This window comes from Triturus cristatus, chromosome 5_1, assembly GCF_964204655.1.
Source record: "Triturus cristatus chromosome 5_1, aTriCri1.1, whole genome shotgun sequence".
Taxonomy (NCBI): Eukaryota; Metazoa; Chordata; class Amphibia; order Caudata; family Salamandridae; genus Triturus; species Triturus cristatus.
In genome coordinates, this window is record NC_140587.1 from 751890474 (window position 1) to 751916065 (window position 25592).

At 46.1% G+C, this 25592-nt stretch overlaps 1 long non-coding RNA gene across 1 annotated transcript in view; it reads right to left on the minus strand.

Annotated features, from left to right (window-relative positions):
* Nucleotides 1–16736, minus strand: part of LOC146831426 (uncharacterized) — a 90363-nt gene extending 73627 nt beyond the window's left edge. The window contains exons 1-2 of the long non-coding RNA XR_014961288.1: nt 16637–16736; nt 15559–15655 (exon numbers count right to left, since the gene is read on the minus strand). This is a non-coding gene — a long non-coding RNA (uncharacterized LOC146831426). The remainder of the gene's footprint in view (nt 1–15558; nt 15656–16636) is intronic.
* Between the last annotated feature and the right edge of the window lie 8856 nt (nt 16737–25592).

Below are 25592 nucleotides of genomic sequence, written 5' to 3' on the forward strand. Positions count from 1 at the left end.
CAGTACCGCTGTGCGCTTGACCCTATCGAGCAGGCCGTTGACATTCCAGGACATTACGTGAAGTGACCCCTTCCCTTTGTGGATGTCAGTCATGGGGGACGTGAGCGCAGGAGGAGAGATTCTGAGTGGGAGATAGGCGTGGGCGAGATATGCGGCCTAAGTGATGCACCGGGAGAGACCCTGCAGGGCTGACAGTGGGCGCGCTCTCTATGCTTGTGGTCAAGGAGGCGAGTGTGGTGTACGACGTGAAACGAAGAGCCAGGACAACGGTCTCTGTTGTGTGTGCGGTCATCGTGCTGTTGGTCAAAGATGCTAGTGTAGCGAACAATATGTGACAAAGAAAAACCGGGACAACGGTCCCCCCCCAACCCTCCCCCTCCCTACACTTCAGGAACGGAAGCATCTGTCACCCTAACAAGCAAGACCTGAAAGAGAACCAAACTAGAAAGCTTGGGAATGGGGAATCGTGGAGGACCCCTCCTCATAGCAGGATGTTCTGTGGCAATGTCCATCGGGAGATAGAAGTGATAATAAGCTGAAGTGCAGCAGCAGGGCTGCGGAACTGTTTACGGCCGAAGGTTACGGTGGGGTCAAGAGGGCCCCGTGGGAAGAGTCGGGCTTCGAGAGAGGTCAGTGTCCGCTAGGTCCAACAGCGATGAGTGGGGCTAGGCGCCCCCCGGGTCCGAGCGGTCTGAGGAGCAAGTCCGCCGCATGGCGAGGAGATCCCCTGAGGGAGCTAAGGACGTTGGATGACGAGAGGGACCCAGTGGTAGGTCCGAACTGGCCCATCTCGGGCCTTGCCTCCTGCGTGAGCAGGTGCGCTGCAGCCGTGGGGCAGGAAGGCCCCGGCGGGTGCCTCCGGTACTATCTTTGGGAGATGGACTCCGGGCGTTGAGCCTTAAGGGGCGCTCCTGTCGCCCAGGCCTCCTCAGGGAAGTCAGAGAAAAGGGTTCTGTTCTAGAACACAACCCGGAGGCAGGCCGGGAAGAGGAGCCTGTATTGGATGTTGAGGGCACGCATCTTTTATTTAACTTCTCCAAATGAGCGACGCTGGCCCTGGACCTCGCGGGTATAGTCAGGGAAGATCATGATCGTCTGGCCTTCATACTGGAGGTGTTGCTGCATATGGGCTTCGCCAGGATTGAGTCCCGGTCCCTAAAGTTAAGGATCCGCAGTATTATCTGTCTGTGAGGCGCACCCGGAGGTGGTTTGGGCGCAAGAGATCGGTGTGCCCGCTCAATTGCGAACCATGGAGAGAGGGAGCCCTCGGGCATCCACGAGCGCAGACAGCTCTCAGTGAAGTCAGCTGTCCGCCCCTGTTCCGCACCCTCCGGAAACCCCTCCAGGCGGAGGTTGTTTCGCCGGGACCTGTTTTCGGCATCTTTAGCCCGTCGGTGGAGCTCTTGGGTATGAGTCTGGAGGCGAGCGACCTGATCTTTAAGTTGTTGGGCATCGTCGTCTACTGTGGATATACAGGATTCCGTTTCCTTAATCCGGGTCATAGCGTTGGGGAGGTCTTGCCGGGTAAGAGTCATGTTGACCCAGACTTCAGCAATCTTGCCCTCCACTGAGGATTGTGAGGTATGGATGGCTTAAAGGATAGTGGACAGGTCTGTAGTGGAGGGGGCGTCTTTGTCAGCGGTCCCTTCCGTTGCCCCAGAGTCCGTGGTCACAAACCGGTCCATTTTAGTCTGTGTGGATGGGGGTTTTCGGTACCCGGTCTCTGCCCATGGCCACCGCCCAGCAAGGTTGGAGGTCAAAGTAGTCCCCTGGTGTTCAGGTGGGGGGGAAGGGAGAGAGGAGGAAGATGATGGGGGGGGAGGGGAGGTCCCAGTCCACCTGGCTCCCCGCCGCCCGACCGACAGCTGATGTCCGCTCCCAGCAGACCCCTCCAGTCCCCAGGCCAGGATTCAGGCGTGCGGGTCCCATAGTCGGGCCGGGATCAGCTCCGGGTCCAGGGCGCAAGGACAAGCCCAGGATAAAGGGCTAGGGTAATGTTCAGAGAAGATGCAGGGGGCAGGCCAGCTGGGAGGGAGGTAGGGGGGGAGGAAGGAAGGCCCCGTACACTAGCTGCCCAATGCGGCTGCTGAACCCCTCCGGGAGCTATCTGTCCACCCCAGGGCCGCAGCCAAGCGCCGCAGACTCCACAATGATCCACAGGAGAGGGAGTGATCCACCAGCCCATCACCGCTGTCTGGATTAACAGCCTAGGCGTCCTCCTCACGCTGAGGATGCACGGGGAGAATGCATGCGCTGCAAAAGATGTTCCACGTGGCAGTGGCCGGCCCGGATCCAGGGACAACTACTCAAGCAGGGCGCAGGGGAGCCCCGTACACTTTGAGCCCCAAGACACGATGGGGGGTGGGGTGGGGGAGGAGGGACAGGACTTCGATCCTGCTTCCGCCCGAGCCGATGGTCGAATTCTCCCACCTCTCCTCCGCCCACCCCAGGGTCCACAACCAAGCACGGCAGGCAGGTCAGGCTTAGGCAGCACCCCAGCTCCTCACCTCCCTAATCGGGCTCCTCGATAGATGGATGTCCCTCTGGCTTGCTGTCAGTTCTACGCAGCAGACTCCTCAAGGACTCATTCCCAACTCAGGCACTCAAATTCCCCTTGGGGGGGGCCATCACCTAGCACGGGGCCTCTGCTGAGTGCTGCCGGACCCCTCTGCGATGTCGCGGGGGGGAAGGTCAGTCACCTCCTTTGCTGCTGTCCAGCTGACAGCCGAGGGCTCACCGCACTCGTCGCGGCACCAGGAAAGTGCATAGGTCCGGCCGCCAGCCCAGACTCCAAGGCCCAGCGCTCGGCCAGCAAGCAAGGGTACGTCCAGGCTCCAATGGCGTGGATCACCAGAAGGACGTGGGGCGGAACGCCAGCCCTCTCCCTGCCTGATTGACAGCCGGTCTCACGCTCCAGCCCTCCGGCACCTCAGGATCAGCCTCCGAGTGTGTGGCGGGCGGGGCCCTCCCAGGCCACCCTCAGCACTCCCCAGCCCATCCGGGCGCGATCCGCAGCAGATTGATGCTCAGCACTGCGGTCTTCAGTCGGGTCAGCACCAGCAGCCCCCCTGGGTCTCCCCTCCACGCACGGCACAGCAAGCAGCCCCAGAGCTCGGGGGCGTCAGGAGGAGCCAAGAGACTGCTCCGGCGGGGCCGCCATCTTGGAGTCGCCGCGAGTCGGGACTACTCTTTAAGGGCTGCCTGCGGCATCCAGACACCACCCACACCGCCTCCAGGAAGGGATCCAGGGCCCAGGACAGCTAGGCAGCAGAATTCCGAGGTGGGCATTCGTCGATGGTGGCGGATAAAGGAGCGGATGACGGAGGGGTCCGGAGCACTTCTAAAGTGTGACCGCCATCTTGACCATTACATTTTTAATTCACAGATTTTTTAAAAAATATTTTATATTTTAGTGAATTCATTTTAATGCTTGTTTTAGAAATCTCTTACTTGAAAAATACTTAACTTTTGGGACGGGATGTGGGGATGATCGGGGTAATGGGTGGGGAAGTAATTTAATATCTAGGTAACATTTATATTACCTGGTTATTAAATTACTAATTTAATTATATTATAGTGAATTATTTAAAAAACAAAAAATGTAATATTCACCAGTAGGGATGGGATATGAATCTTGGCGTAATGTTTGGGAATTCATTTTATATACATGTATCCTTTTTTTGGAGGGGGGGGCTGATAATTATTTTTAATTATTGTAAAAATTAAAAAAAGGATTAATACTTATTTAAAATATAAAATTAAATTTATATAATCAAACATTTAATAGTCAAAAACTAATTATTAACATTATTGCAAATGATTTAAACATTTTTTTAATAAATAATAAAATCAGAGTCAAAGTTTTGTTTAAAAAACTATATTTATAATGTTATATTTTTATTTTCAAACTTATGTAAAAATGTTTTTTTATTGAATACTGTTGTTCTATTGATTTTTGTAGATTTTATTTACAACATAACATTTTCTCACGCTTTTCATTAACTTTCAGTGGAAACGTTTGTCCATCTTCTATTTTTGTGAAATCTGCTGATGTATGCGCAAGTAGTGCCTTCCGGTGAAGATGAGAAGACGGAGGTTTCGCAGACAGGTAAGATTTAAAAACTTTTTATATAATTTAAAACAAGGTGGATACCTCTAATGTAAAGTTAGATCTGAGGGATGTGTTTACGTTTTAATCGGGTTTACTCTTCGTTTTACGGTAAATTTCACCGATTTTCTTCACCGATGCATGTTACTTTTTGCATTTCTTCCTTGCGAATAGCATTTAAAAACATATATATATATATATATATATTAAAAACATAAATTGTTAGAGAATGCTTTTGTTTTTATTAGTGTTCTTTTTTGCGGAATCACTAATTCGGGGCATGTTTTTTTTTCAGGTTGTCGTGTGCTTCGAGTAAATGTGCTTTTTTTCGTAGTTTTCATTTAAAAAAGGAATTTAGTTAAGTTCAGCTGTAATTAGGCAATGTGCCTGTTGAGGTATATATTTTGAACAGGTCACATTTAAATGTTTAAAACCAATTCCATATGATCATACATTTTGTAATTTCCACAGACTTAGGCCAATATAGTTGCTTTTTTGTTTTTTGTTTTTAATATTCATTGGATTTTTTTGGGGGGATAGCATTTTATTGATTTTGTCAGTTGCACATACAGGGTTATATTCGTAGCAGCAGCAACATAAAGCCCTTTGCTGAATAACGTATAACAAATTACATTCCTTGGTTCAACACTCCCTTAAGTTCTTTCCGTCGCATCGCCAGATCCGCCAGTGGGGATGTACATAGGGATCCTCTGTACCTATTCCACGCTTTCCATTTCTTTTCCCACTTTCTAGGGCATCCCCGAATTATGAAGACTTCCTTTTCAGCTACCATACATCTGTCTAATTCCTGTACCCATGTCCGTATGGATGGCACCCCTGTAGCCCCCCAGTGGCGCGCTATTTCCCGCTTGACCAGGGTGAAGCCCAGCGTCACCATCTGCTGCTCTATTTCCGTGAGGTCTGTATCCTCCCATATGTGCAGTAGGCCCACCTGAGGCGTGAGGGTCAGAGTTTTCCCCAGCGCGGTTTGGAGCTTAGTTGTAGCCCCCTCTCATATCGATCGAATTTCGGGACATTCCCATATTGTGTGATAGAAAGTGGCCTCCTGGTGACACCCTCGAATACATAGTGAGTCCTCCCTAGCCCCCATACGCGTAAGAACCACCCCCGTGATATAGGCCCTATGCAGGACTTTTAGTTGGATCAGTCGGTATCGGAGGGTGATCGCTGTCCCCCTGGGAGACATCAAAGCCTCCCTCCAGTCTTCTTCCTCAATGGGTCCTATGTCGTGTTGCCACTTCTCCCGAAGCACCTCAAATGTATCGGAGAGGTTGTTACATAGCTTTTTGTACGTCAGGGATATGGCCTTCGAGTGCAGTTGCCCATCTAATAGTCTGTCCTCTAGAGGTGATGAGTCAGGGATATCTTGTGGGTTCGTGAATGCTGTCTGGAGGGCATGCCGAACCTGAAGGTAGCGAAATAGTTCACCTTGCGCCATGTGGTAGGTTGCCTTCAGTTCCTCAAAGCTAAGGACGGCTCCTTTCTTTATCAAGTCTCCGACCTTTGAGATGCAGATTAGGTCCCATTTGTCGAACCCTGGTTGAAAACACAGTAAACCAAGTCTTTGGGCCTGCCACAGCGGTGTCGCCTTTGTAAGGACGTTTGCCCACCCTAGTCGAGAATTCGCTCGGCGCCAGATGTCAATTGTATGGGACATGGGGCCTATATATGCATGTTTTTTCCCCTTGGAGTAAAGCGCTCCCAGATATCCCGCAGGGCCTGTCTGATATTTATCGAGCCCGAATGCTGGGTCGTCAGGGGGGCGATACAGCCAGTGATTTATCACCACCAACTGTGAGGCCCAATAGTATAGTTTCAGGTCTGGCAGGGCTATGCCGCCGTCGTACCACCCTTTGGTGAGTTTTTTCAGTGATATCCGGGGGGCGCCTCCGTTCCATAGTAGCGAACGAACCTCGCCCTCTACCGCTGTAAAGTAGGTATCCGGAACCTTATTTGGGCAGTTTTGGAGGATGTATAGGAATCGCAGGAGTGCAAGCATCTTAAAAAGGGCGGCTCGACCCGCCAAGGAGAGCGGCAGTGTCCGCCAGTGTTCGACATCAGATCGCAGTCGGGTCAGCGGGGGGGCCAGGTTGCGGCTGTAGAACAGGGCCGGATCTGCAGTAACATACACTCCCAAGTAGCGAAACCCCTCCTCAGCCACCTCTAATCTGCAGCCGGTGGGGAGGGGGGGCACCTGCCCATGGAGCATATACAGTTTAGATTTGGTCCAGTTAATCGCGTATCCAGAGTATTTACCAAAGTTAGTGAATATATCTAGAACTGCCCTGATGGACCGGTATGGGGAGGCAAGATAAAGGAGCATATCATCTGCGTATAGTGATATTTTATCCTCCAGATGTGGCGCCCATTTCAACCCTTTAACCATTGCATCTCGTCGAATCCATGCCGCCAATGGTTCAAGCATAATGGAGAATAGTAACGGCGACAACGGGCAGCCCTGTCGGGTGCCTCTCCTTAACTGAAAGGCTCGGGATATATGATTGTTAACCCGTATTTGGCCCCATATGTCCTCATAGAGGAGGCGCACCCATGCTAGGAACTTAGGACCAAACCCAAACCGCGCTAGCACCTCGAATAGATATGGCCACTCTATAGAGTCAAACGCCATCGAGGCATCTAAGGATATAATCGCCGCATCCTCCTCTATGTAGTTTTTCCGGGCCAATACGTTCTGGAGACGACGGATGTTTAACGTCGTGTTCCTACCTGGCATAAAGCCGGACTGGTCTGGGTGTACCAGGGTAGAGATGACCCCAACCAACCTCGTGGCCAGTACTTTCGCCAGTACCTTAGTTTCCACACTGATCAGTGATATTGGTCTATACGACCCACAGTTGGCTCCTGGCTTCCCAGGTTTACGAATTACCACTATAGTAGCCAGGCGCTGATCTGAGGGGAGTCGGCCCGTTTCGTAACTTTCATTGTACATGGCTCGAAGGTGAGGGGCTATTTGTGAGCCCATCACCTTCAGGAATTCAATAGGGGTGCCGTTAGGCCCCATCGCCTTGCCTGAGCGAACTTGGGCTATTGCTTTAAGAATTTCCTCATCTGAGAGGTCGCTATCTAAGGCCTGCCTATCTTCGTCTGAAAGGGTGGGGAGATCACTGTCTGCGAGGAGCTGTCTGGAGTCTTCAGCAGTATATGTGGTAGATGGGGAGTAGATTTCCTCGAAGTGTTCTGCGAACGCTTCTGCTATGTCCTTGGGGTGCGTAACCGTCTCCCCATTGGCCAAGGCTAGTCGCTGCACCCATCTGTCCCCTTGATCACGTTTCTCGAGCCACGCTAGTGTCTTTCCCTCCTTGTCTCCTAACTCATACAGTCTGTGCTGCGTACTGAGGTGTTTGGTAATCATTTGCTCTCTCGCCTTCAGCCGGTACTCCCCTTGCTGGAGTGTGAGGCGGTGTAATGTCTCGTCGGTGGGCCTGGCTGCGTACTCAGTTTCCCAGTGTTTAAGCTCATCCTCCAACTGGAGGATCGTTTTGCGTTTATTACTGGTATATCCGGTCTTTAGTGCCAAGGCTCGCCCCTTCAACACCACCTTGAATGCCTCCCATATAGTACAGGCCGAGTCCACCGACCCTAGGTTTTTAGTATTAATGCATAGGTCTTCCTTTATATCTGGTATCTTTAACAACCAAGGGTCTATTACAATCGTGGTTCGAGTCTGCCGTTCCCAATGCGTGTATTCGATCCACACCGGGGAGTGATCGGAGATCCCTCTCGGGAGGACTCGGGAATGCGAAAAGCCCCCTCGCGTGGCCACATAGGTCAGGAAATAGTCGATACGGGACGAGCTCTTGTGCGCATTCGAGTAGTAAGTGAACTGTGGCGCGGCCAGGTGTGTATCTCGCCCTATATCTAGGAGACCCATAGCTGCCAGAAAGTCCGGCATAAGCCTGCTTGCTTTACCTCCTATCCTTTGCGGTGTCTGTCCGTAGAGTCATCAATTGTGAGGTTATAGTCTCCGCCCATGATCAGGGTGCCTATAGGAAGGTCGACTAGTACTTTGCCCAGGTCTGCTAGGGCGTCTTTCCCCAGTGCCGGTGGAAGGTATACTGAGATTATATTTAATGCTCTCCCCTCCCATAGAGCTTCCAGAACAGCAAATCTACCCTGGGGGTCCGCCCATGTCCGGTGCACAATTAGGGCTAAGTTCTTTCTAACTAGGATACCCGTCCCTCGTGAGCCTGTAGTGTAGTCTGCGTGTACCAAAAGTTTATATCCCCACCGCGTTAGGGCTTTGCTTTTATTACCAACCAGGTGTGTCTCTTGCAGTAACACCACGTCTGGGGATTGGCGCTTTATGTACTGTTGCACCACCCCTCGCTTTATCTTATCCACCAATCCCATTGACGTTCCAGGCAAGGACGGAAAGCGACACATCCCTGTCATCGTAGAGGTAGTATCGCCCTATGCTGCGGAGTGTCAGTGGTGTTTGCGACCTAAATGGTAGCTGGTGCTTTAGTGCTGCTATATGTCTGCATAGATTCCCAATTCTTTCCTGATAGTCAAAGCTGTCTGTGCTGGGAAACTTACCCCCTGTCAAATCAAACAGACCAAAACCCTGTAAACCTCCTCCTCCGGGTTCCACCCCCTTCCTATCCTCCCCCCTCCCTGCCCCCCTGCCCGTGGATTTAAAACTACCCTCTCCCCAACATGGCAGAGTGCCTCTCACCCCCCGTGGTTGCGAAAAATGTCACGGGGTCCGCTGCTCCATCCCCGCATGGTCATATCACAATGGTTATACATTGCCATCCATTCATAGTACCTGTCCAGCCCCTGGCTAGCCTCCCTTTATAGGGTCCATTCACCCTCTTCCAGCGTTCGTGTCTCCATGATGTGTCCCGTGAGGGTTATCACCTCTTGTTAACTTTCCTTCACTCGGTTGTGGGCATGTCAGGGGGCGTCCCCCCTGGTGTTTCCGCTGGGGCAGCCGCTATGAGTCTGCCGGCTGGCCCCCCACCCTTGGGGACCCGGACTTCTGCGGCATCGGGCGGCCCCCAGTCAGCCGATGCGATTTGCCAACGTGGTCCTGCCTCCGTCCGCCAGCCCCGGCCTTATCCTCCATCCAGTCCCACATCTCCTCTGGTGATTCGAAAAACCAGGTGGTCCCACCTGATTCCACCCTCAGTTTCGCCGGGAACAGCATTGAATATTTGATTTCCCGGTCCCGCAGTTCACGTTTCACTGCCTGGAAACTACGTCGTTGGGCCTGTACCTTGGCAGTGAAATCTGGAAAGAAGGCCAACTCGCTGTTGCCTTTCTTCAACGGGGGACCAACCCTGGCTGCCTGTAGGATGCTGTCTCTGTCTCTGTAGTTGAAGACTTTAGCAATAATTGGTCGCGGGGGGGTCCCAGGTTTAGGCCTGCCCCCGGGCACCCTGTGTGCCCTTTCAATTGAAAAGTAGTTGGATAAGGCTTTAGGTTTGAGTTTCTGGGTGATAAGTTCCTCTACATACAGGTCTACCACCGGCCCCTCCTCCCGCTCCGGAATCCCCAAGATCCGCACGTTGTTGCGACGCGCACGACCTTTATAGTCGTCGAGCTGCCTGGTCATTCTGTCCTGTTTCTGTTGCATGTCGATCATTTGAGCCTGCAGTTCTGATGTGTCCACTTGGAGGGCGGCAGTTACTGTCTTCAGGTCTTGGACCTTCTCATCCATCTTCCGGAGATCTGCCCTGATCAAGGAGACCTCCACTGTCACCGAGTCCAATGAGGCACGCATTCCGGTTATCGCCGCCATGACATCATGCAGTGTGGGCTCCGGCCCTCGTTCGGAGCCCGACTGCGACGCGTCTTTCTCCGTTGGCCGTGGGCCAGTTAGTTCATCTGCATCCGTCCGGGCGAACTTAGCCAGCTGTTTCTGCGCATTCGTTTTGGTCCCTCTGCCTCCCGTCGCCATTGGTACGGGTGTCCCCTGCCAGGGGTGGTTCAAAGAGCAGTTAAATAAGGAACTATAGGCCACTCACCGGCCCTTGGTCCTTAGCCCCAATGGGGTTGCCAGTAAGTTGTAATGCGGCTGCCGGCGCACTCCTGCAGGGTGTGTGGGTGAACCCTTAGCGCCCCGCAAGACAGTTCTGTTGAGGCCGTGGAGTACTCAGCGGCTTCCTCGCTCTTTTAGCGCATGCGACTCCTGTCAGCCGCCCGTCACCTCGGACCTTTTACCACCCCACACGCAGCCCGGATCTGTCGCCGTGCCTCGGGCAAATAAAACTGTGGAATAGTGGGTTCATATGGCGCTATTGCGGCCGTCTCTCACTCTGTCTGCGAGCCCCAGGCTTCTATCATCTGTGTCTGCAGGTCTGTTCAGTCGGGGCCGTCTGCGCTGTTCGGAACAGCCTCGCACCACTTCAGGCATCGAATGTCTCTACCTCCCCAGAAACCCACGGCTCATCAGATCCCTCGCACGGTGTCTCCCAGGGTGCGATCTAACATCGGAGCGCCAGCAGTGTCAAATGCGTCCCAGGGCCAGTTCAGAAAAGGCCTTACCGCTTGTGCTCAGGTGTCAGGGCCTCAACCGACAGGTCAGATTTCCAGCGCCTTTTTCGTCGTCGCTGCGGTGTTGTAGCCAGCAGTCATACCGTTTCCCGTTGGTCTCCCCCGCAGCCTTGGTACTCAATGGGTCCCCCAGGGATACGACACATTGCCGGGTCGTCCGGGGAACGGCACGTACAGCACAGGCCCAGAAGCCGGGGCCTCAATTAGGAGCCCAGTCGCAATCGTGTGTCGGAGCGCCCGCAGCGTCGGACTCGCCCCAGGGCCGGCCCAGGGAAGGCCTCTCTATTTTTGTGCAGAAGCCGGGTCCTTACCCGTCAGATCGGGTCTCCGCCGCCTCCCTCTCAGTCTCCGTTGTCTTCGAGGCTGCTTTCCAGGGGATCAGCGGTGCCGTCGGCGCCCCAGGGCCAGCCGGAGGAGGGCCTTACAGCACAGGCCCAGAAGCCGGGGCCTCGATTAGGAGCCCAGGCACCCCCGCCGTCACTGCTCGCTCGGCTCTCGCGCCCTCCAGCGCCCGCTTTCATCCACGCTGTCAGGCATTAACGGGTCTCGGTAGCACCCCAGAACCTCCTCTGCGCCAACCCGAACCGCTCCGCTCCCTGGTCCACGCCTCCGCTCCCCAGGTCTCAGCCGCCGATGCCTCGGGCGGCCTCTCGGGGAGTCCCGAGCCGATTTCCCAGCGACAACCAGAGCGGGAACAACCACGGGCAGGCTACAGGACTAGACGTTCCATATTAGTTGCAATTCCGGCTTCTTGGATGGCACAGGATCACTCAATTTGCAGGGCTCGGAGCTCGCTTAGGTGGCCGCCATTCTCGTCGGCTGCTAGCCACGCCCCATTCATTGGATTTTTGAGTTTCCGAAAATGTTTTCCACTTTTCGTCCAAAAAGCATTCTCTTTATGGATTTTGGCTAATATAGTTGCCAATTTTGGAAAGGAACAATCGAAAATAGTTGGTGACTGTTTAAAAAAAAAAAAAAATATATATATATATAATAAATGGAGGTTCCAGTTACGCTAGGTATTGACGCTAATGTAGTTGTAGTTTTTCGAAATTTTCCTGGTTTGTAGCTTTTTTTTACAAATGAAAAAATGGTTTTGGAAAAAGATTGTGGTGACGAGAGTTGGTAACTCAAGGAATATTTTGCAGTCCCATTGAGTTGAAAAACTGAAGACATCTAAAAGGTAGGAACCCCAACTTTCCTTTTTTTAGTGAAAATCATTTTCAAAAATTCCAAATGAATTGTAGAAAGAGGAAAAAATGACAAGTGATGTGTTAATGATGTTAGCATTTTCTTAGTAATGTAAAATGTTCGCAATACTGTTAAGGTAGTCAGAAGCCACCATCAACGTAAATTGTTGAAGCTTTGCCAAAAGTCTCTCAGACATTTCTTTACTTTTATTTATTTTTTTAATCCGTGGATTAAGACTACCTCACAGTGATTTCGCTAGTCTAATTTCCTGGAAACTTTGCACTTTTTTCAAAATTTCCAGAAAATTATAAAGATTTGGATGCTGTTTAGCTACAGTTTTATTAAAAGAATTGTGCCATCCCTCAATGGCGTTGTTTGTTTTTGCACCACCCACCAAGCAGGTTGAATAGCAGTTCCACCATTCTATAGGATACTTGGGTTTCCTCCTGCGGCCCGACCTGCTTAGACGGCCAATCCATGTATCCTCAAAGTAATTTAGTATAGGTGCCAATTTTTCTTCATTTTGTGTAAAAAAGTCAGACTCGGTAATTGCAGTGTAGTACTCATCGACACTCTCAGGTGGTACAAAACACAACACAGTTAGTTTTCCTAATTCAAATTGAAGTTTGCTGCTTGCTAAATATTCCTCAACCAAGAATGACTTTTTTATTTTACGCCAATAAGCCTGCAAAAACTTAAAGAAACATCCTTGGATTTGCGTTTCAGGGTTTAATTTTGTAATAGTACTAATCATTGCCAATTCAAAATCAATTATAACTTTTCCTGGACTTTTAGTCATGGTTTTGCTTTTTATTACTGATTAAAACTCAGTGTACGTTGAAGATTGTTTGTCAGGCAGCAAAGCATACACTAAAGGGACTGTTGTGTTATTTTTATTAGCATGGACAGTGTAAATTTGTGAAAATGGATGGGGTGTTGATTTGAAAGTACCATCCATCATCCAAACCTGACTGTTCTCAAGGGTTATAAGGTTAATATTAGTGCTAAAAATGTAAATTCTTTTAAGAACGTCTCCATTATCAAGTCCTTTTATGAGGTTGTTTGTGGTCAAAAGGTCCTAGCCACAATTTTCGAAAGAAAGGAGTGCAAACAACTGTAGGTAGTTTTTAGATTTCAGCACACACCCTAAAGTATGATGTGAGTGTAGTGGATTGTAGTTACTTACAAATCCTCTGTTCGGAGTACTTAAACTCTGAGTATGTTATGCCTCACGCATGCCGCACGTATGTTATGACCTACGCAGATGATCGGGTCCCGCTGGGCACACCAGCGGGACCCGATCATCTGCGTAGGTCAAACTGCCTTTTATTCCCCTGACAAACAGTCAGCATGGGGAACAGCAGAGGCTGTTCGGATCCATGAGGCATAACATACTCCGAGTTAAAGTACTCCGAACAGAGGATTTGTAAGTAACTACAAACCACTACACTCACAGCACACTTTAGGGTGTGTGCTGATATCTTCACCCACGTGACCACTTTTCTCCTTTTTGGTCACTCACTCCAATTTGGTCCTGACGAAAGCCTCATGATCTAACCTAAAGGCTGAAACTAGTAGATCTAAATCTTAAAGGGATACGAGGTACATACAATACCTCATGCTGATCCCTATGATGTTTTTACTTATGTCCTAGGACCCTTTTATTAAAACTTTTACAAGGGTTTTTCCTAGAGACATTTTTAACCCATAACTGCACTTCACATATCACTTAACTTTCCTACACAAACAACCTGCTCCGCTGTAACTCAGGCGTCTAAGCACAGCTGGATTGCATTAGGTGATCCAGCTGGGCCCCGGTGATGAAGCATGCCACCTACTAAGTAGGTGGGTGATGGGTTTCCTAAACCTACCTACAGTGGTTTGCACTCCTTTCTTTTGAAGGTTGTGGCCAGGACCTTTTGACCACAAACAACCTCATAAAAGGACTTGTCCACTTTGTTAATTCATAGGCTACGCAGGGAAAAGGACAAGTTAACTTTTTCCTTACTCTCTAGTTGTTTCTACATACACGTTTCCATTATCGTACAAAAGAAAGGTTTCATTAGAGAAAGTTAGTGATAAATGATTAGGGATGTTAATGTCTTCAAAGTTGCAGGGAGTTATGTGGTGTGGATCACTTATCACTTTTTCTCTTTGCACCATTTGTCTGAGGTTGGGGATGGAGGGCATGCTACCTGAAACATGTGAAAGTATGTTTTGAGCCACTTCCCTTAGAATTGTACCACAGGTTTCATTGGAGGTGTGCGCTAGAAGTTTAATTTGTTGGACATTTTCTCGTACTTCTATTTCCATTGCAGAGGCAGAGTGGTTATGGTCTGTTGTCCTAACAACTGTTTCTTCCAAAGTAACCGCTCTTTACAATAGAGGTACCCACCATTTTTAGTATGTTATTTCCAGTCCGCGATTTGACATACGATGCTTGGTTGCAGCTTGACATTCTTGATTAAGCCGTTTAAAAAAAAAGAAAGTATATATATATATATATATATATTTGAGCATGTTTCCTTTTTTTCTGATTACTAATTGCGGAGAGGTAAGTACTCCTAAAAGTTTTGGAATTTAATATTTGAACACAGTCACTGTTATGCACTTGCTTGTTTTGTAATTACTCTCCGTTTCTGGAGTGGGAAACGGCTTTCTTTTTCAGCTTTTTTTCTGGTCGTGCTTTTTCCATGCATATTTTTAACTTCAAACATGCCTTTACAACGCGTGATTTTACCACGTATTTAAGGGAAGATGGGAGGTGTGGGGGTCGCCCCCCACAATACGTTGTTTTTATATTAAAAAAGTGTGGTAATGGTATGCGTTGCACCACACCAGCTCCGCTGTAGTCAGGCGTCGTAGCACAACCGGGGGGCATTCGGCCACCCGGTTGGGACCCCAATGATGAAGCATGACACCAACTAGGTTGGTGTGTGAGGGGTCTTTTAACTTACCTAGTGGGTTCCCAAACACTGTCTGACAGTGATCTTACCACACATCGTAGGGTTCGTCCAACATTGATAAAACTGACATATAAACAGGAGATATGGATGCACCCCACTCTTCCCTAGCTCTCTCGTTGTTCTCTACATATTTTTTACTTCAAACATGCCTTTACAACGCATGATTTTACCACGTATTTAAGGGAAGATGTGGGGTCTCCCCCCACAAATACGTTGTTTTTGTATTTAAAAAAAAAAAAAGTGTGGTAATGGCATGCGTTGGAAATGCATGTTTGAGCTAAAAAGCATGTGTGGAAAAGGCATACAATTTCTTTATCTGCGTTGTAAATGCTTGTTGTAAATGTGATCCTCGTCACTGTTATGCACTTGCTTGTATGGTAATTACTCTCTGCTTCTGGAATGGGTAGCAGTTTTCTCAACGTGGTTTTCATCTGGTTGTGCTTTTACCACACATTTTTTTACCACACATTTTTTTACTAAAACATGATTTTAAAACGCATGTTTTTACTATGTATTTAAGGGAAGATGGGGAGTGTGGGGAGTCTCCCCCCACAAATACGTTGTTTATATATAAAAAAACAATGACTGGTAATGGTATGCGTTGTAAAAGCATGTTTAGAGCTAAAAACTTTGTGGGTGGAGAAAAAAGGCGTGATAATGGCAAACAATGTTTTTAAAAGTTGGCTCTTACTCTTCATCAAATATTCTTTGATCACAGTATATGTAATTTTTAGGAGATTTACAGGTACTTACTGTGTATAGCTGATGTACTTTTTATGGATTTGAATAAGCTGCTGTTTTTTTGGTTGTTCGAATCTAGGATACGACGATTTATTTTAGGATTAGATTTCTGAAAAGAGAAACGAAAAGGTTCAATAAGTGATTTTTTACAAGTAATCGGTCTTGATTTCCTGGGTCAGTTGCTTGATTGTTTTGGATCTTTGTCACTGTTCAACATTTTTTTTCAGGGAAATTGTTTTTTTAGAAGGTTTTTAGACTTGCTATACTGGATTGAAAATTGTTCTCTGATTTGGTTTGTCATGGGGATGACCACGCATTTAAGGGAAGATGGGGGTTGTGGGGGGTATCTACCCACAAATTTGTTGTTTTAATATAAAAAACCACAATCCATTGTAATGGTATGCGTTATAAAAGCATGTTTGAGCTAAACACTTGTGCAGAAAATAAGGCGTGGTAAAGGCATACAATGTATTTATCTGCGTTGAAAATGCTTCTTGTAAATTTGATCCCAGTCACTTTTATGCACTGGTTTGTTTGGTAATTACTCTCTGCTTCCGTTATGGGAAGCTGCTTTCTTTTTACCACGTATTTAAGGGAAGATGTGGGGTGTGAGGAGGTCTCCCCCCCACAAATACGTTGTTTATATAAAAAAAAAATGTATTGTAATGGAATGCTTTGCAAATGCATGTTTGAGCTAAAAACGTGAGTGTGTCCTTGATTGGTAGGTAGAATCAAGGATATGAAGGTTATTCTAGGATAACATTTCTGAAAATAGAAAAGAAATGGTATAAGTGTATTTTATTTACAGCTAATCTGTGTTGATTTCCTGGGTGAGTTGCATTATTGTTTTGGATCTTAGTCACTGGTCAACATCTTCTGTCTGGGAGATAGTTTTTTGACATGGTTTTTACACTTGCTGTCTAGATACTGGATTGTAATTTGTTTTCTGGTTTGATTTGTCCAGGGTATAGTACTCCGCAGATTTTAATTGCAAAATTCGACTTCACTCACTGTTCTGCTCCTGCCTTTTGTTAAGTATCAACTTGTTAAAGCTAAAAGAGAAATTGACTTCAATTTTACATGAACTTACCGTGCTTTTATTTCCCTTTATATTTATCTCTTGTTACGAAGTTCTGCACTTGCCTTGATGCTTGTATTTTCGATGCTTTGTTTGAGTGTAGTAGATTTCTGCAATTAGAAAAAAACATATACAAAATTTGAATACACACCATCCTTTATTCTTGGTCGTGGACTTGTTATATTAAATTATATTCCAGTTACATTTCAGGATTTGATTCACACAGTATAGTTCCGTGGTACTCATAGTACGGCCCACGGGCTGACAGCGGCCCGGCAGGCCTTCATTAGCGGCCCACAGACCTTGCCTTGCAGTTTCCACGGCTGGCAGTGAACACAGAAGATAACCGCAGGAGCATACCTAGTGAATACGTATTAAATAGGTATTCACTACTATGCTCCTGCGGCCATCTTCTGTGTTTACTGCCGGCCTCTGTGAGGTCAGGGCACCTTTGGAAAGCTTCCCAAAAGGCCCTTTAAAAGTCAGCTGTAAGCGCTTTCACAGCTGACTTTTAAAAGGGCCTTTTGGGAAGCTTCCTGTTTGGACAGAGACAGATAGAGGCAGAGAGACAGATAGAGACACAGAGATAGACAGAGACAGGGACAGACAGAGACAGGGACAGACATAGACAGAGCCAGATAGAGGCAGAGCCAGATACAGATAGAGAGAGATGGAGACAGACAGATGGAGACAGAGATAGAAACAGATAGAGACAGGGAGAGACAAATAGAGACAGGGACTGACAGAGGCAGAGACAGAGACAGATTAAGACAGAGATAAAGGCAGAGACAGATAGAGAAAGAAACAGAGGCAGACAGAGACAGGCACAGACAGACAGATAGAGGCAGTGACAAATAGAGGCAGAGACAGATAGAGGCAGAGCCAGACAGAGATAGAAACAGATAGAAACCAATAGAGACAGGGAGATACAGATCGTTGCAGAGAGATAGAGACAGGCAGAGACAGGGACAGACAGAGACAGAAATAGATAGAGGCAGAGACAGATAGAGGGAGAGACAGATCGAGACAGACAGGGACAGACAGAGGCAGAGACAACTAGAGGCAGATAGAGGGAGAGACAGACAGAGGCAGAGATAGATAGAGGCAGAGACAGATAGAGGGAGAGACAGATAGAGGCAGAGACAGATAGAGGCAGAGACAGATAGAGGCAGAGACAGATAGAGGGAGAGACAGACAGAGGCAGAGCCAGATAGAGGCAGGGAGAGATAGAGGCATGGAGAGATAGAGGCAGGGAGAGACAGATAGAGACAGACAGAGATAGAGACAGATAGAGGCAGAGACAAGACAGAGGCAGAGACAGACAGAGGCAGCGGCAGACAGAGATAGAGGCAGAGAGACGGAGACAGAGGGAGATGGAGAGGGAGAGGGAGACGGAGGAAGAGAGATAGAAAGAGAGGGAGGGAGACAGGAGGAGGGAGACAGACAGAGGCAGATGAGAGAGGGAGACAGGAGAGGGAGACATAAGGTGAGAGAAGGAGGGATATATATGCTTTTAATCCTTGCCTAGCTCACAGTCAGATAGCTGCATTGAATGTTTTTGTCAGTAACTCCATGAAGGATTGTGTTCATAACCTTCTGATCACGGGCGATTTTAACGTTCATCCCTGTAAGGATCCTCTTTTTAAAAGTATTACAGACCTAAATTGTCCTCGATCTGCTGATTTTCACTTTGAACATACAAATGAGGGGGAACATTTAAATGATATGCTTAATGACCTGGACTTAATGGTAACAATGGCTATGACTGACCCCACTATGTGTTTCGAGATACCGACCTTTAAGGGGCACGGGAGGGGTACCTTCATCGATTTTGTATTAATATCATTATTAATGCAGTCATTTGTGGATTCCTTTACCATTGAAGCCAGCGAGTTCAGTGATCATAACCCCCTCACTATATATATATGAGGGGACCATGGTTAGTAAAAGAAGGCATGAATACTTGTCCAGGTAGGGTGAGTACGATAGATGGAAGACGTCGTTTAAAATGGTCTACAATCACCCCAGATCTACTGTCCAATGAGATTAAAGCTGCATGTGCAGATGAAATCATGGTTTGTATACAAGACGGTGTGCAGCCACAAAACGTACTTAATGCCTTTCAAAGCTTATCGGTTAAGGTCTCAAAGCTGTTGTCAGCTCCAGCAAAGAAGTTGGAGCCCAGGAGACCTAAATGGTTTAATCACGATTGTTCTAAAGCTGCTAGAAATTTAAAAACAGCTAAACCTAGGATAAAGGCAGAAGTCCAGGCATGTCGAAAGATATATAAAACCGCTATTGCCCGACATAAGGACTTTCTTAGGGAAGAGGCATGGCGGGAGATACTTGAGCCTTCTATTCTGCAGTGTAGCTCTAGATTCTGGGCAGTAATGAGGAAACCTTTTTTGGCTCAGGAGCCGGGTGATGGCCTGGAATGTCATATTTCTAAGGAGGCCTGGGAGGCACATTATGAGAAATTGTACTGTAGCTCGGTAATCGAGCCTTCTGGTTCTGCCACTCCCGTTAGGGGTGAAATAATCACCTTTAACAGAGGTGAAGTTATTGAGGGTATTGTGGGGCTAACAGCCGGTAAGGCACCAGGACCTGATGGGATCCCTCCGGACTTGTATAAGTTTGACCCTAATTTTTGGGCTCCCATACTAGAATCTGTTTTTAATGCTGCTGTGATAGATGGGTGTCCACAATCCTGGGTTATTTCTACAATTGTGCCGGTTTGTAAGAAGGGGGACAAAGGCAGCCCATATTGCTATAGACCTATTTCATTAATAGATTCTATGGTCAAAATTGTTGGCAGAATTCTATTGCAGCGACTTTCTGACTGAGCGGAGGGGAATAATATTATGTCCATCTCACAGTATGGATTCTGTAGAGGTCGTTCCACAATAACTCAGTGTCTTAATCTTTTTCTAATTTTAAGCAAGTACACTGTAGTACAGAAGGGCACCATCCACCTCGCCTTCATGGATCTGTCCTCAGCTTTCGACTGTGTAAACAGGGGAAAGCTGTGGGAGGCCATGAGGGAGAAGGGGGTGGATAGCGGTGTGGTCGATTTTTTGGCCGACCTACACAATAATACCAGAGCTAATGTGAGATATTCTCAAGAACTGTGTGTATCAAATAATTTTAAAATTAGAAAAGGCGTACGCCAGGGATGCATTATGGCCCCCTTTCTTTTTAATTTTTATATTAACGAGCTAGACAGCGTATTACAGAATGTTCCAGCTGACGATCCCAGAGTCGGCAGGCGGGGAATTCCTATCTTATTGTATGCAGATGATGCCGTTCTAATTTCGAGAACGGAGAAGGGCCTTCAATCTCTCCTAGATGCTTTTAAACTATTTATAACAGATAGAGATCTTATGGTTAATAACTCTAAATCATTTATCATGCAAGTAGGACTGCAACCAAGGAGGACTTTCACATTTAAAATTGATAAAGCTATAATTCCGTTAACAAAATCATTCTCCTATCTCGGGGTTCTCTTTGACACTAAACTTAACTGGGCCCCTCATCTTGTAAAAGAGAAAGGAGAATTTGTAAGGGCAAACACCAATTTTTTTTATTTTGCTGCCAAAATTGGGGAAAAACCCATTTGTGCCATGCTTAAACTGTATAATGCTAAGTCAGTGGCAACTGTAATTTATGGCAGCGAAATTTGGGGATATGTTGACGGTGAGCATCTGCAGATTGCCGAGAATTCTTTTTTAAAGCGCCTCTTATGTGTCCCTATAGGCACATCTAACTTTGCTGTGCACGAAGAGCTAGGGGCGCAATATTTAAGTGATCTGTTCTCCTTACGTCCCTTGACCTGTTGGCTTAAATTATGGTTAAATCAGGACATACCATTAACGCATTTGATCATGAGGGATTTTCTGGGCCGGGATAAGGGATCGTGTACTCCTTGGATCAAATACCTGAAAACTAATTTTTCTAGGCTAGGTCGACTAGAACTGTTTGAACACCCGAACAAAATTGTACAAGGGGATCTGGAGCTCATTAAACGGGCCTTCCTTATGGATAGGAGGTTCCGGAGGGAAGGCGTGGAGCTCCAGAAACAAAGCGTGAGGAAATTTGCCATGCTGAAAACTTGTGAAACTATAGAACCGTACCTGTCTGGCTCATTGACCACACATGAAAAAGTTTTGCTGACAAGGTTTAGGCTGAACCTTTTTCATCACCTGCTGATTAGACCAAAAACAGGTATTTTTAATAAACCGGCAGCACCCTGCAGCTGCGACGGAAAGTCTCAGCAGGATTTGCTGCATTTTATATTTTTATGTAAGTTCTATGAGTTCCCCCGTAAGCGCTATCTGGTGAATCTTTTTTAAAAACTTGATTTTATTCAAATCAGACCGGCACTAATGTATCTACAACTCTTGCATAGTGACTGTATCCTCCAAATGAAGGAATTTCTAAAACTAACTGTTAAAATGAGAATCTGTATGGACCAGTAACGTCTCATTGCGTATTTTGCACTATCCTATGCCTTTATCTCTAGTTATGTTGTATTTTGTGGTAAACCGTACAACTATTCGCTATTTGGCACTTTACTTGAATTGTGTTTTTATGTGCGATATGTATTTTATATTGTATATGTACTTTTATTGTCTATAAAAGAACCGAAACAAAGTATTTTGATGATGATGACAGAGGAAACAGGGAGAGAAGGAGGGAGACAGAGAAGAGAGAGAGAGGCAAAGAGAAAGGGAGGGCGACAGAGAGAAAAGGACGGAGGGAGAGGGAGATGTGTGTATGCCTGGTCTGTTGGCTCAGTGGATGAATGCGTCCGCTGCAGGGGCCTGTGTTCAACCTCATGGTCACAGGTATTTATTTTGCTCTAGCATCTCCCCCCTCTCCCACTGACCCCGCCCCCACCGGTGCAGCCCTCTGCCACAAACCATACTGTAAATTTGGCCCCGAGAGAAAGTTTGAGAGTACCCATGGTCTAGTTGATCTATTTTTTACATAACAGACTGTATTTGGTTAGTAGTTTAAGCACCTATTTTCTATTGATTATTTTCTCTCTCCAAAGTATGAATTTTTTTCATTTCTTTATTTATGTACACATTTTTAACATGATATTTTTTTATACTATTTTTTTTTCCATTAAAAATAAGTATTTAAACATACTTGTAGTATATGGACATCTCCATACTCCTCGGTGACTTCAATCAATTGCAGATGTTAGAAGTGCTTCTGAAATGTATTACGAATAGATCTTTATTATTTATTTACATGCATTTCATTTTGACATTTTTTTTTGTTTTATTTGGTATGTGGAAGAGGGTGAAAGGAAGTTGAGGATGGAGTATGGATCAGTGATCTTCCTATACACAATTATAAATTCTGACTAGTATAAATGTTTAATTTTTTTTTAAATGATTCATGTTCTATTCATTTAATAGATATTCCGTTTAATTTATGTTGTCGCTTACTCTGCCTGACTCAATAGGGCATATAGTCTGTTTTCAATTGTATTCATCAAATTTATAAATAACATTTTTCTAATTAATTTGATCATTTTCTACTTTGATTAACGCTGTAATAATATAATCGATTCTGGTTTTATTTACCTTTTTATGCCAGTAAATGGCACTGTTGGTTTAGCACTGTGGTGAAGCTGTTCTGTGCTGGATGAGACTGTTCTCTCTGGCTGTCACAGTTGAAATGGTAACAAAATGGTGGTTGTCCGTTTTTTATATAGTTTATTATTGTAGAATCCTTTTTTTTTTTAAATCGAAAATATGTTCTGTAATCTGTTTTTAAAAAAATGTTTATTTGTATGATAACTTGCGTTTTTTGACATCGTTTCTAAAAGTGCTTTTCTTCCTTTTTTCTGTTCGCTATGCTGCCATTTTAGTGAGCTCTGTAGTCAGTAGTGTAAAAATAGATGGACTTTTATTTCAGTGGTTTCAAGCATTTATTACTGACTTTATGTAGTTCGTTCGGTTTTCAAAAATGTGAATATACGCTAATTTAAAGATTCTTAACTATTGTTTATTAAAAAAATCATTTATTATTATATATTTTTTATTTAAAATGTCAAAAGAAGGGGATTAAAAATAACTGGTGAAAATGGGTATTCAGCAATTTAAATATATTTTGTGGTTTAGGAACTCGTTAACAATGTAGTTGTTTGGCACTGCTTATTGTTTAGCCTTCGTGGTTAAGGAATTTGTGGTTTAGGCAGTAGTTGTTCAATCATATATCCATAAAAAGAGCTATCAAAGGCGGTGCAACCGTGATCATGTCCACTAAAGACTGACACAGAATGCCAAAGGCAACTCAGTAACCGCCAATACTATACACCCATTGCCAGAAGTCCTATGACACGACTGACCAAGGCTATTACAACTATGGTCTTCACAGCAGAAAGCCAAGGCTGGTTGAGTAAAAAAAGAGGCAGATTTGGTCATTAAAAAAAGACCCCAAAGTACCCTATTTCTACATCTTGCCAAAGATACATAAGGGCACCTCACCAGTCCCAGGAAGACCTATAATCTCGGATAATGATTCAATACTCGAACCGCGGTCCAAATTCTGCGACCATTTCCTACAGCCATTTGTCAAACATACCCCTTCCTCCCTGAAGGACACAGCTGATGTTTTACGTCTCATGACAGAGATTCAACACACTAACGACATCAATCTGTTGATTACCCTTGATGTGGAATCCCTCTATGCCAACATCCCCCAGAGGGCCACCTTGGGTGTGATGGAGGAGATATTTAACAGTACCAACTGGGACTCTTCCACTCCCAGCAGTTTCGTTCTCGAATGCGCGACATTCACAGAATATTTCTTCGAGTTTATGGACCAACTCTATCACCAGACCCAAGGTACTTCCATGGAAAGTACCTTTGCCCAGAGTGTAGCATGTTTATACATGGCAGCTTTTGAAGAGAACTTCATCTTCAAAGATTCAAACTCCTACCGCAGCAATCTTCTCCTTTGGAAGAGGTTTATTGATGACATTGTCATTTTCTGGTCAGGCGATAGGAGTACCTGCAAGAATTCTGTAACTGGATAATACCTTAAACCCCTACCTGAGGTTTACCAGTTCTATACCTCAAACTCAGATCCCTTTCCTTGGCCTCACCATCAAACTGAGGAATGGCAACCTCAGCACAACAGTCTACAGAAAACCTACAGACCGCAACAGCCTGTTATTTAGTAGCCACCATCCATATTCAATAAAGGAGCACTTACCCTTTGGTCAATTTTTGAGGCTGTGAAGAAATTGTAGCAAGCCTAGAGGATTACAAAATTGAGGCAGTCAAGCTGGCTATTAATTTGAGCAGAAGAGAATAGCCACAACGTAACATTGCGCTCTCCAAAAAAAGAGCTAGGAACAACAACCGCAAGGCTCTACTTGAACCTAGAGAGAAAGAACAAACTGACACTCTCACATGTGTTACCACCTACCCACCCGATTCAAACAAAATTAGGAATGTGATTAAAAACACTGGGGCATATTGAACAGGGTCCTTGGAACTAGATATTCCTAGATTTGCATTCAAGCGCATAAAAAATCTTAAAGATATGCTAATACATACGAGACCTAAGCCACAGAAAGATGTCACAATGGCAATTGTGGGAGTTGCCGCCAGTTCAGGGCCACTACCATGTGGAACTTGCACAGTATGTGCATTCACCGAAGTTACCAAAACCATAACCTTTACCGACTTTTTCACATGGGAAATACGTGCACACACTAACTGCAATACATCTAACTGTATCTATATGATCACCTGCCCATGTGATCCAAGATATATAGGTACGACCACCAGATCTGTGAAAACACGCATCACAGAACATCGTAGTAATTTCCAATGTCACAAGCTCAACACAAAAATGTGTACACATTTTTCCCAACTTCAACATTCACCTGACTCCCTGCGATGGGTAATAATAGAGGCGTACCTCAAGATTAATAAAGGAGCCCTGTTTGCGAAAGAACAAAGATAGGTCTATTGTTTATCCACCAGCACACAAGGGTTGAGTGAAGATATTCCCTGGAGCACATTAAACACTTGACACAATTAGAAACCGATAATGCCAAACTTTTTGTCATGCCAGTACAATTCCTTCTGCAACTATGGTGGTGTTCCAGCAGATGTGCCTGTGTAATCCTCACGATAAAATGTTTGTGAGAGTCACCCACATGGCACTCACGTTACGTATGTTTTTAGTCATCACCACTGTGTGCTGTGAGCTTGTCACAAAGGGAACACGAGTTTATTTTATACTGGTACATCTGATTCTAATAACCGGTTTTATTCCTTTACCAGGTTGGTAGTATGCTATCAGGTACTACACATAGCATGTGTTAGGTTGGTATAAAAGGGTAGATCACACCATACAACCACCAACGTGTAGACAGATTTTATTTTATAAGGTCCTGACGAATCACCACCAGATTGTTTAACTACCAGGCGAGAAACATGTTGACCGCACAAAAGAGCGCCCTACCTGAGACAATCTCAGACATGCGCCTTTGTTTCTTTTAATCAGGGTGGGAGACCCATTGATTAAAATAGTCTTCACTGCTACTCCCTTACCTGTTTCAAAATGTATTTCAGGTTATACACCTCCACACTTTCATCTACACTAATTAGGCCCCTCACCTCCATGGCACCAAACGGCATATCAAATAAAAGATCTCCGCCAAAGAGCCCCTCATAGGGAGCCCGCCAGGTATTGCAGTACCGACCTGACAAGGAGCAGCCCATATGATGAAGCATGACACCTTTCCGAGTGTGTGAGGGCCCTATATTCCAATAGGAGGAATCCTCATCCTCCTGCACTTCATGACCACATAAAACCAGTTTTACCTTGTCTCGATATTAGGAACAGCATACCTTTTGTAGCCACAATCTATCAATACCCTTCTTAGGGTCTTTCATAGAGTTTTGCAAAAACGTGGCCATACGCGGATCAATCTCTG